Source organism: Bombus flavifrons, chromosome 1, assembly GCF_040668555.2.
Source record: "Bombus flavifrons isolate JBK064 chromosome 1, iyBomFlav1_principal, whole genome shotgun sequence".
NCBI classification, from domain to species: Eukaryota; Metazoa; Arthropoda; class Insecta; order Hymenoptera; family Apidae; genus Bombus; species Bombus flavifrons.
In genome coordinates this window covers 10,594,331-10,606,828 of record NC_138442.1, presented here as the reverse complement: position 1 = coordinate 10,606,828, position 12,498 = coordinate 10,594,331, and the positions used below count along the sequence as shown (strand labels likewise).

Sequence of the window (12,498 nt, the reverse complement as noted above, 5' to 3'; positions counted from 1 at the left end):
TTTAGTAGTTTCAGAAAAATTGTAGCGTAGTATAGCGTAATTTCTATCAAATGGAACTATGTGTGTATGTTTGAAAAGTATCCATGAAAGTGAATGGAAAGGAGAAAGAACCCTTCGTTACTCTTATTAGCAAGAGGACAGATGTTTGTTTAATTGTCCAAATTGGAGTACCATTAAAATTTAGTATCTCTTTAAATATCTCTAAAAAGATCTCCTCGCCATCTTATATTCGCACTTTTATCAGGGTAGGTAATTTTAGAATTACCAACCTGTTATGTGTACTTAGGTAAATATATTAGAAACAAATTAACTACTTCATATACTTAGAATGAAACTAAATAGATATATTATATTTTTATCTTAATAAAAAGAGAACGTTTCAATTTGCCAAGATTCGCATATGTCGAGTAATTGTAGAAGAAAAAAAAATCTAAAATCTATCGGTTTTATATATTTGGTAGTTTCAGTGTCAATTATCAGTGATTACAATATCATATTGCCAATCACATTCATATTCATAACAAGTATCAAAGAGCTACAAAAGCACATGCAAGGGGAACTAGATGAACGAAATTCACGTGAAAATCACGGAAAGCAGGTCAGCCTCGAAATTGAACGGACCGCCATTAAGGACAATGTAGCGTGAAAACGTTTTATCGAACGGTCGCTGCAAATCCAGGATAACCGGGAGAAAACAAACGCGATATTTCTTCCATGAGCGATTCGTCGTACTTTCGTTCCGAGGGTGTGATCCTTCGCGTGTTTTATCACTCGCCACTTCGTCGACAGGCCGCCGCGTAGCGTCGTCGCGATACCGAGTCAACGTACGCGGAGCAATCACCCTATGTCGCACCGATTCCTCGGATACTTTATGGGCGCCTATTTTTCAGATAAGGATGTGATTTTTCTCGACGACCGGTTGCTCTTGGCGGTAGAATTATGGGAAGCATGTGACCGGCCGATTTTTGGACGACGCGTCGTTTGTTTAGTTTCGATGCTTCTGGTATTGGGAAAAGCGTATTATGATATAATGGGTCACGTTTCGGCTACAAACTTGTCTAGTCTTGTTTAGATTAGTCAAGTTGCTCGAGTTTAAACAACCTGTGGTCAAGATGAACGTGGAAATATGAACGGATATATCAAGTCAGATGTATCTCATTGGTCAATACTCTGTTTCAGCTGGAAAAATTATTGAATCAAACTTAATTCAAGATAAATTAAACGATTGAAACTGTTCTTCTGATCGTATTTTACTCCTTGAAAATCTAGATCCATATTCCAATTTGTTGCAAACCTTCGTAAAGTAACGAACGTCTACTACGAACTACTTTCTGCCAAAATTTCTGTACCTTCTGTGCGTTACCCTGAAATCGGTTAACACAAATTAATTCAGCGCATACATCGATAACATCACCATCTAACATCGTATTAGAAAGATAGAACTCTACGATAGAATTCCATAGAGAATCTCCTCAACAAAAGAAGAAATTCAATCCTTCAATTGTATCTTTCTGTTTCAACAAACGTCCTCGAAGCCCGACTACGTCCACCATTCAGTGCATTATCTCGCTTATCATAAATCTACCATCTCTCTTCTCACTAAAAAGGGAAATCTATAGCCTACAGGATCTGTAAATCTTCCATCTGAATGGGGACGATGAAGAAGAGGCAGCAAGTGGTAGGGACCACGACGAAAGGTGCATGCTAGCCGGAAGTGTATACGGGATCACCGGCACGATCCATCGCGTTACACGACAGAATAATCTGCAACGAGGCAGTCGAGGCGAGCTTCTCTATCAGGTTTCATTAGCGAGCCAATCATCTCATCACTTGGATATGGTCGTGCTACCGTCGCCTGTACGTAGGTTAACCCGTTTCTCTGGTCCCTGACCTAATCTCCGCGAGTCGAAGATCGTCCAGGAAAATCGATCGAGGATCACTTCGGTCGGCTCTCCCTTGGCGTAGCATGAACATACTCTCTCTCTCTCTCTCTCTCTCTCTCTCTCTCTCTCTCTCTCGGGTTATCGTAACATCGAAATCACTACTGGAGCCGGTCAACGGCTTATATTAAGCCCCAGCTTAGAACGTAAACGCGTTTTCCATTTCGTGGTCCGTGGAGAGCGAGAGAGAGTTCCGTAGTCGACGAAAACAGCTTACGTGGGATAGAATGTATCGGGACATTGTAATTGGACCGGATCTAATATATTCCACGACGCGTCAGCTAGTAATATCGTGCGATATTGTTTCTCGACCACCTGGATCCCTTCCGCCTTCCGATGGCAACCGGCTCTGAGATTAGTTTCCTAGCCGATCTAGTGGTCGCGGGGGGAGCGTCAATTACGTAGCTGGGAGTTTGTTTCGCGGAGGCTTGTTCGTTAAACAGCTTGTTACTCGTGCGGGTAATGTGCTCCAGAATGATGACGAGAAAGAACTGGATAACTGTGTAATGAGCGAAAATGAGTATACAACTTCCGCGTGTTGGAAATTTTGTCCGCAGCGAGAGATATAATTGGAGAGTTTGGAACGAAAACTATGGACATTTGTCAATTCTTTTCTCTTTTTGAGAGAGCAAGACAAGGATACCGTGGCATTTTTAATTCTCGTCCGATGTATTTCAGAATAATGATCGGGATACTGTGATAAAATAACAATTTTGCTAATAGAAACACAGGTATAAATTCTATTCTCTCAATGAGATCTATTCTTGCGAAAAGTAGATTTTTGAGAAGCATAAGGGTTATCTTCCGATCCATTTTCGTTTGACATTAGAATACATTTGAAAAATCCAAAAATCTGATTTTATTGAAAGTTACTCAAGTATTTATTACTTTTGGGTATCTGGAGAAAATAATTTAATATAATATTATGAAACGTCGGTAATACGTGAAGATTTATGCGAGTCTTAATTACTATAGTTTAACTATGATAATTTATTGAACGACGTCAAGCTAATATTAATTTTGAAAGAAACAAGTTGGCATATCGCAACTTTTATTTTTTGTTCATGCTAATTAAATAGAAATCCATTTTGTGGGAAACACGTCTGTTGTTTGGCAACTTCTACCATTTTTCGCTCAACGAAGAGATTGTTTCGCCGCGCTCGGCATGAGTTTTACGAGGCCCGTGACGTAACTCGTGTAGTCGTTTTAAATTTTATGGGAAAATGTATAAAATCGAAACGTGTTGGAAGCATACGACCAGGTGACATACTGGCCTGATCGACGAACTGACGGCCGAACTTTCTGTTCGTGCTTTTATTTCGTCATGCTCGTATATCGAATGGCGCGTTCTTAATATCCACCAAGTGTTCCATACGAGCCAATGTGTCACCTGCCGCCAGGATATTAGACCGTCGTCCTAATGGACCTTTAAGCCAAAGATCTTTATAGAAGCTCACGTATCACCGCGATTCTTTTCTCAAGGTAATCAACTCGAATGACAGAGCTGTCACTGAAAAATGGCGAATCCCTGTTTCGTATTTTTGGGATTTTGTATTCTTGGCAGTTATTTATCCTAAAATGGCATTCTAAGACATCTGTATTTCAAATTGAAGTTAGAAGATAGTGTAAATAAATTTTTAAAATGCCTTTCAATTTTATGTTACTTTATTGATCAACTTATTGTTACTTTAGTAACAAATAATCTGTAGTTTCCAATTTGACTTGTTTTAAGCCACTACGGGCCTGCCAGTGAAACGACATGTAAAAATTGCATAAATGTATAAATAACATTATTACAAATGTAAATAAAATAAGCTGTTGTTTTGTCAAGGGACAGGAAACTTATTAGAATAACATATACATTATAGAAAATCACCAGAAGCCGGCGATACAAAAGGAAGTTCTATAAATTGAAGAAAAAATAATTCATTAAGTTCTTCATAAAATTCTAGACTTTAAATGCCAGAGAAAATAGCAGGTTAAGAAGATACTGAGCAAATTCTTGATATTTATGATATTACAATATGAATTCAATAAAATTCAGTAATAAGAATTGATTAAAAAAGTTACAAATAAAACGTTGCGTTAATGTTAGTTCTTAATGGGTTAACAGGAAGATTTGTCTCAAAATAATTGATCAGACACTTTCGACGAGGTGTATGGAAGAATTGCTGGTGAAGTTGATTCGCCAGCCACGGAAGGTTCGTTTGCGTTTCGTCGATGGTACGAACATCCGCGAAATGACGAAACGTTTGCCAGTCACGTGTTGACGGTCACGGGAGTCATCCAACGCGCGAGCCAAATGAAAAAACAACGAGTTGGAGAAACAGGATGTCGCAGATGAACGGGAAAACTTGAGTCTGTGTTAATTATAAATATGAACCAGAAAACGATGTCCGTTCGGTGCGCTCTAGAAATCCAAAAATAAGATATTCCCGACTCGTTTCATTGCCCTAAGTTCATCGACGGAAGCAACAATTACGATCCTGTGTTGTAGGCTATCTGACGCCGTGTTATAGTGAAATCGTAGTAAATATATTTGATAATAACGCTTTTACTACTTTTATCGATATTCATAGAGTACAATATACGACTCGATAAGATTACGCAATACGGAGATATAGTTCCTCAATTTTTGGTTCAAGTAACTTTTTCTTCCTCTTTTTATTACAACAATTTCTTATTTTTATTATTTTGTAATATTTCCTACTTGAAAATCCAATAAATACTTCTTGGCTAATATTCACGATGACTAATTGCAATTAAACTAAAACAAATTGATAGGTCAAACAAATCGATAAATGATATATAGTCGTATATATATAGAAAGATATCTGCAATTAGCGAGAATAAGAGAAATTTAAAATTTTGCGTTAATAATGATTCAAAGTTCCATTGTTCGATTATTTTCCTTCTCTTTAATTAAAAAGAGATACGAGAATCTCAGCGGAGTATCGTATCGACAAAGAAGCGAATTCCTTTATTGCGATTCATTGCCGGGGTCTCGTGTACTTTACAGACGGCGTATCGGCCGTGCAACTCGTGGCCCCGCTCTCTCTTCCCCATTGAAATCTAAATATACCCCATGATATTAATAGCGTATGGTGTGGCGGTGGCAGAAGGGTCGTTTCATACGCCCGCGTTGCACGTAGTCTTTCAGACGAATGCAGAAAACCGCATTCTCTCCACAACTACATGCACCTTCTGTCCTAACAGACGTTTCGCGAACTGCGATTCTTTTTCTTAGCCTAAAACACTGCACTTCAATTTGTCAACATTAAATCTGTTTGAAATTTAACAGACGCGATTTATTATTATTCGATTCAGATCTTGTAATTAACGTGATTGAAGTTAGCGAAGGAAATTACACGTTGTGTCGTATATTGAAATTCCTTGAATATCGATTTATTTTGTCGCTAAATTAATAAGCTGACCGAATTGAACGGAATTCAGGTTCGTTTGAAAGAAAGCTCGTTACCTCGTTTATGTCGAATAAAACGAAAACCTTGAAGAAAATCTTATTGTTGGCCAGCGCAGGTAATTAATTTACTTCGCTAAATGAAAATGAGTTTCCACCGACCGTTTCAGGGCAACACCATGCAATCCAATCTGTTCATCATTACCTACTTCCATTTTACTTCCATCCTCTTCGATAATTAGTTCTCTTAAAACTCTCTCAACGCAGCGTGGCACGCCGGCAACAATTATCAATGTCGAATATTTCTTTTAATTCCTGGTTAACCTTCTCTGTTTGTTCCCCGCGCTTCCGCTTAAACCGCCTGAACCCTTTCGACGCACATATTTCTTTCTTCACAGAAATTATATGGTACAGGCTGAGTAATATATTCATATTGACGCAATACACACAAAATGTAAAAATAATGGGTTATTCAATTCGGCGCTATTTAAATAAAGCAATTCCACCCTTGGAAATGTACATTTATACTCCAGAAGTAGTATAATGGCTATCCTAACATATGTCAATTATTCAGTGTGTTGTTTAACTCTCTAATAAATTTTATGAAAACATACGAGAAACAAAAATACAATAATTGTGTCAGTTAGAAAAATTACAACTTTCCAGCAGTCTATGTAAAAATTTCTCTTGCAACGCATTGCTCATTAATCTTAAAAAGGGTAAATTGTAACAAGTTCACTCTGTGCATTAATCTTCGTTGTACATATCTAATGAGATGTTATGAAGATTATCGAAACCGGAAGACATCGGAGAGAGAGCGTATAGAAGAGCACGGCGGGAATACTTCCAGAAAATCTAAACCATTCAGTACAGTGCTCAAAGATCAAAGAAACGCGCCATTGCCGTGTTAAAAAACCATCATCGTCGTGTCGAATGTTTCTCATCGTCACGGTCGTGTGAAAGAAACGCGCCGCGTGAACTATTCGAAAGATCCGACGGATCTCATGCGGGTTCCGGTACGCAGACCCTCTTGGAGCCCTTTCTTTCATCGTCGCCAGTCAAACGACACCGGCTACACATTTCCACCCTCGATTTCCTCTTCCGGATCGATTTTCCGAAAGATTGTCTCACATTGCTTCATGACACATGAAGACATAAGAAATTGTAGTACGAAAAACACATGTAGCGTAGTTAGTACTATTTTATGGCCCATAAAAGTTTAAAAATATGTACTTTCTGTATTTGATCCTGGAAACTCTAGAAACGATCTATATTATAACACTATGAAAATATTAAAGCTGAAAATTTATGTAATACGTGTAACGTGAGAAGTATACTGAGTATCCAAAGTAAAGCACTTAATGTATTAAGCAGGCGAAACAAATCGTTAGTTACGTTCTATTACTTCAATTCAACTTACTTGTAAATAAAACTATACATTTGCATAACATTCACAATATAATACGTGTAACGTGAGAAGTATACTAAGTATCCAAAGTAAAGCACTTAATGTATTAAGCAGGCGAAACAAATCGTTACTTAGGTTCTATTACTTCAATTCAACTTACTTCTAAATAAAACTATGAATTTCCATAACATTCTAATATCATAATTGTACTATCGATGATAGTCATACTATAAAAGGAGGAAACCATATACGTCACATTAAATTTATAGAACTGCTAGAAAGATTTGGTCTAGATTCAAGTTACGCCCACCACACTTTAAGGTAACTTTTATTCAGTCCATTTTTCTCCGAGATAATATCGATGTAAATCAAGGCGGTAATTTCACGTATACTTTATCCCTTACATATATCCGAAAACTGTGTTCTTGCGGTTTCACGTCGTTATAGTTATTAAATCTTCCGCATTACGTATACTCGAGATTAAATTAGTCTCTTTAAAATGCATGTTAAAGAAATGCATCGTTAAACACCATGTTATAGAAAAAATGAACAAATTATCACATTCTGTTATCTCCTTGTTAGATAACAGCATTTTGTTACTTTCTAGATTCTCTGATTGTGGCAACAAAATCTCATCGATGATCCTTTAGGCAAGAATTGGGAAAAATTAGGTAATTTTATTTCATTGACGTATTACAGTTGCAATTAACGCGGCTTTGCATTCGACCGGGAAATTCTTCGTTGTCGAGGGAACCAAGGGAACCGCATACTCGCGTGAAAACGCAATTTCCAGGCTCGTGTGACATCGTTCTTTCAACACGATTGTATTACTTCGTTAAAATGAAACCAACTGAATATCGCGTCCACAGGGGAAAGAAGAGGACATGGTACAACCATTGTACTGGAAGTATCAACGAACTGAGAAACCGAGATTTCGTCACTGTAAATAAGCACGTGAAAATGCGAAATTTTTATTTTACTAACGAACAGTCTTCGTGAAGACCACCATAAAGAACTTTTCTATTACAAAAGCTAGACGTATTACGTCATGGAGCTTTCATGAGAGAGAAAAAACTCCTGTGACTGAGATTAGTATTTTTCACATAATTCAAGCTGAAAAGAGGTGAAGGAAATATCGGAAAACCCTATTCTCTAAGCACCTGTCTAGCGTACAAATCTTGAATACGTGATCAGCTTGTTGAAATCTGGAATTAAGAATTAAGTAACTTCGGCTTAAAGAAAGGAACTATTTAAATCTTTCCTCGAGCTCGTTCCTATAGACTTCGTGGCGGTGAAAAGTGTTATGTTGGAGGATTTGAAAAAAAAAAAAAAAAGAAGTAAAGAAGAGAGTAACGAAAGGTCGCAATAGGTACCCAATTCTCGTTAACAGATGAAAGATCTAAAGACGTTTGAGCGAAAGTTTGTTTGGGGATCGATGAAATGGGTAGAACGACTAGCTACGAACAGACATGAATAGAAATTGCTAAAAATTCCCGGAAGTAGCATAAATTCCATAGAAAGTTTTTACCTTTTTGTACTTTTATTGAATATTTAAAATTTTGTCAGGAGTTACGATCTTTTAGAACTCTTTTATTTACGAGATCATATTTGATATTAAACGGAGACCAATTTATCATTTAACATTTTTAAGTACAACTATGATAATCTAAACGAGATTATTTCAATCATAAATCCTTGTAGAAAATTTCAGGTTTTCGTAGAAATAAAGTAGCGACTAAGTTAAATGATTTAAAGTCGAGTGGAATAATTCCATGGTCGTGATACAACGTTCAATGAAACATTTTAACGATTCATTTTACAATAAAATTGAAGAAACTCAGTGAAAAAAAATGTTAAAAATAATGGAAACGAAGTTTCTTGAGGAGAAGTTGTGATTCCAGGGAATAAATCGTTCTAGGGATGAAATATGGAGGGAGATTTTTGAGAAGATGAAACGCACACGAGCACACACATCCACCAGGAAGCCATCCTTTCCTTCGGCATGATTTCGATAACGGGTCGAGAGGTATGGACGACTTGTATTCCGCGCTGATTGATCGCCCGGTTGTCGCGAAGACTTATCGGCCACTCCGTCGGGCTCGAACGAGTTATCGGGCCACTCGATTTTCACCAGAAACGCTCTTAATAGCTTTCCAGCCGTACCGACCCATTCCTTACGTAATGTCGCCGATTACGTCGATAAAATCGACTTTAATGAAACGACCCGGAGCTCGGATCACCGCGAGAAAAGGAACAGTGTAATCGCGACCGGTTTAACTTCGCGTTCGAGTCGTTCCACTTTGCTCGACACTTCGGTAATTCGGGATGGGAAGGAGCCACGAATTCTTTCAGAGGACGAAATTACGTTGCGTGAGCAACTGCAAAAGAAGACGCGGTATTTCACATTTGAAATTGCAACTGACGATTTGCGCTATTTAATCTGTACTACACCGGTAATATAAGATTCATAAAAGTGTTTAAACATTTATCGTAGAAAAATGTTGACGTTTATGGCGTATGGAAACATTTTGAAATCTTATTGGTATTGTAATGAGACACAATGGTCGTGATTATATCGGTCAAAATTGAAAGTAGTATGAAAATGTCCATAAATATTGCAATCCAAAGGATTACAGTCAAACAGTCTGAAAGAGTATGAAATGTGATATTAATTAAGGCAAGACGCCTTATTAAGTGATTTAGAAGCTACAGTATTGTAAAGTACGAGCTATTAGCGCGGCAATTAGAACAGACATCCAGAAGCTTCTTGGAACGTTACAGGAGGTAATGTTGGTATTTTAGAGAGTTTCATAATGTGCATATGTTGCTGAAAATATTAGAATGCTTATTAATAACGGGAACCATTAAACCGAATACGATTGACGTTGAAAATCCTTTAAGAGCTTTATAGAATTTCGTAACATACTGAACGATATATACTCATGTTCGCATTTAAGATATTAAAATGTTTATAACATAGACAAAAGACAATTACGCTATTTTAACAACTTGATAATCAAACGAATAATATTTGTACGTTTGTATTCTTAAAATATTAAAATGCTTATTAGCGACAGAGAATTGAACCTCAGACACAAAAGATAGAAAAAGTGGATCTAATATTTAAAAATCGTCACGCATGCTTTTAATGCTCGATAATACAATAAAATGGAACGCAATGCATTAGCCCTTGATGTGTTACTTCTATAATCTTTATGATTTCAAAGGCAATCCAAAGTGGCAGTAACACGATCAGAAGAGCGTGAATATGGCGAAGGGCAAAGCCGATAAAATCGGCAGAGAGAGGATACCCTGTGAACGACGAAGACCACGGTACGGCGACTATTGTGTCTTTAATAGACTTTCCAGCGCGGAAAGAGGAGTAATTCCCCCTAATGGCAGCATGCGCACCGATCAAATTGTAGGAGGAGGGATGAGATCATCGTAGCGGAAGCGATCTTTGAATCGAGTTGAGCTGAGAACTTAATTCGTCCCGTTCCCGTGGCTGTTCGCTTTCTGTCGTTCTTCTTATCCCCCGTCGCCTTCAAACGACCGATTTCTATGCGCTTTAACGCGATCTGGAATACGCAGTTTTTTAAAAGACTCATCTCGTCTAAAGATAGCAAAAGTATCGTTGTCAAAGGAGCATCGGTAGCTTTTAAGATTGAAATCCTATCAAGATAAATGAGACTTGGTATTATTCATAATTCATGAAATATTTTCTCGTGCAAACGTACTATGAAAGAATTGGAATGGTTCTTGATTTTTTACTAAGCGAGATAAGTTTGTATTTCGACGATATTCTTTTACGTACAACGATAGAAATAAAATCGAATAAAATACGTATAGTAAAAAACAAAGGATTAATGGGTCATCTGGGAATCTAACTTCAATGACGAAATAAAGTGGCAGCTCCAGAAATACATGGCGTCGGTTGAATATGTTAAAAGGCGAGGTCGATCACCGAAATTGTCGCCCTCGAAACAGAACGAGCCGCAAAAGCGAGTCAAGGTCTCTCTCGATTGCATCAATAAGGCGTTCGATAGAGGTTCGTAGATTCGTCCTGAACCCAGCTGCAATCACGGGACGAATTTTGACGAATAAAGAGCGGCCAGCTGGAGAATCGGCCGTTTATATCGCCGCTGTGGAATGTAATTCGTCGGAGGTTCGAAATAAATTGCAATTGTCGTGGTATCAAAGTTATTGCTGCGATCGCCTCACATCGATGCAATCTTCAGCACGCCGCTGAAAACTCTGATACGACGATATTAACTGACGATTGAAAACTGTTTCAGGCACTTTAAAATGATATCTTTTAAAATATCGGAAACGCATTAAACGCGATAAAAAATTATACGAAGGTTCTAACGATGAATATTTAACGCATTTTATATATAATCATCATACAATTAAAGATCGCAGGTGAAAAAGGCGATGAATCACACTTTTTGTGTTTTATAGAAGAACAATTCTTTAATTCAATATGTCAAAATTGCCTTTCTATTTCTTGATTTTTCGTCACCTTCATGAACAATAATATTCGGTATACAGATTAATATGAAATAGGTTAAGCTAACGCAACTATTATATAACGTATTTATTCCCTTCTTCGATTATTTCATGTTAAAATAGTTCTTTGTAGCCATCAAATATCAATGAAAATAAAATCCGATCCTTAACTGTAATAAATAGAACGCGTTAAATTGCTTCAAAATTCTAATTATTCGAATTAATTTCAAAAATTACATAATCAAATTCTTGTCTCGAGAGATTCCATGGCCATATTTTCCTCTTCTATTTCCTCTTGAGATTATCAACGTCGTGCATCAAAGCTGCTCGGCAAGAACATGAAAGCGAAACGTTTCCCAAAGCGTGTCAGGAATTCAGCTAACCAAAGGCGACAAAATCTCGAGATCCCTTATCAACTCGCCGGCCAAGTGTATGCACTTTATACAGACAGTTCCAGAGGCTATTCTGCATGGTTTACGAGGTATCGATGGAGCGGTTGAATAAAGAAAAGTTCGTGTCGGAGAGTTTAATGCCGTCTGCCTAGATGGCAACACGATGCAGCCGATGGCACTGAACGATTCTTAGAATCAGCTGCCGGAAATCGCAGGGTCAGAGGGCCATTGGGTCACCGGTAATATAAGCTCGAAACAGTTGTCATCAAAAAATGCAATTGACGAGTTGACAAATAAACTAACGGTTAAATAAACCATGTTACTTTTTAAATGGATGTATGAGAAGGTACAGTTAGCAGATTAAAAAAAAAAAAGAAAAACGGATGGATAAGAGGAAGTTACATCAATGATTTGCGGTAACACGACATGCGATTAATATGAACCAAATTAATATTTTGATTATTAGGTATCATTGATTATTAATATATGATAGGTTAGCGATTGTTAAATGAATTTGATAAGAAAATGAAAGAAGCACGACGACAATATCATACAATAACGATGGAAGGCTAGCTTGAATCTTCTGCAATTTTGTGATAACCGCGATTGAATTTTTCAGGTAGAATGGCTAAAAATATCTTTTGATGGCGTATCAGAAAGAAATAACCATACGCAATTTGAAATAACAATGTCAACGTTGCATGTTGCGTTATAAATCGAGATTGCACCAATCATCCGCTAACTAAGCTAGTAACGAGATTTCCTCAAAATTGTTTGCCACGTTCAGTTAATTTCGCGCTAATAAAAAGATTTCAAATACGTTTCCCATCG

The 12,498-nt window shown here is 37.4% G+C and overlaps 1 protein-coding gene across 7 annotated transcripts in view; it reads right to left on the bottom strand.

Annotated features, from left to right (window-relative positions):
- hiw (MYC binding protein highwire) overlaps window positions 1-12,498 on the bottom strand; it is a 264,809-nt gene that overhangs the window by 40,473 nt on the left and 211,838 nt on the right. The gene's annotated exons all lie outside the window — the stretch shown is intronic.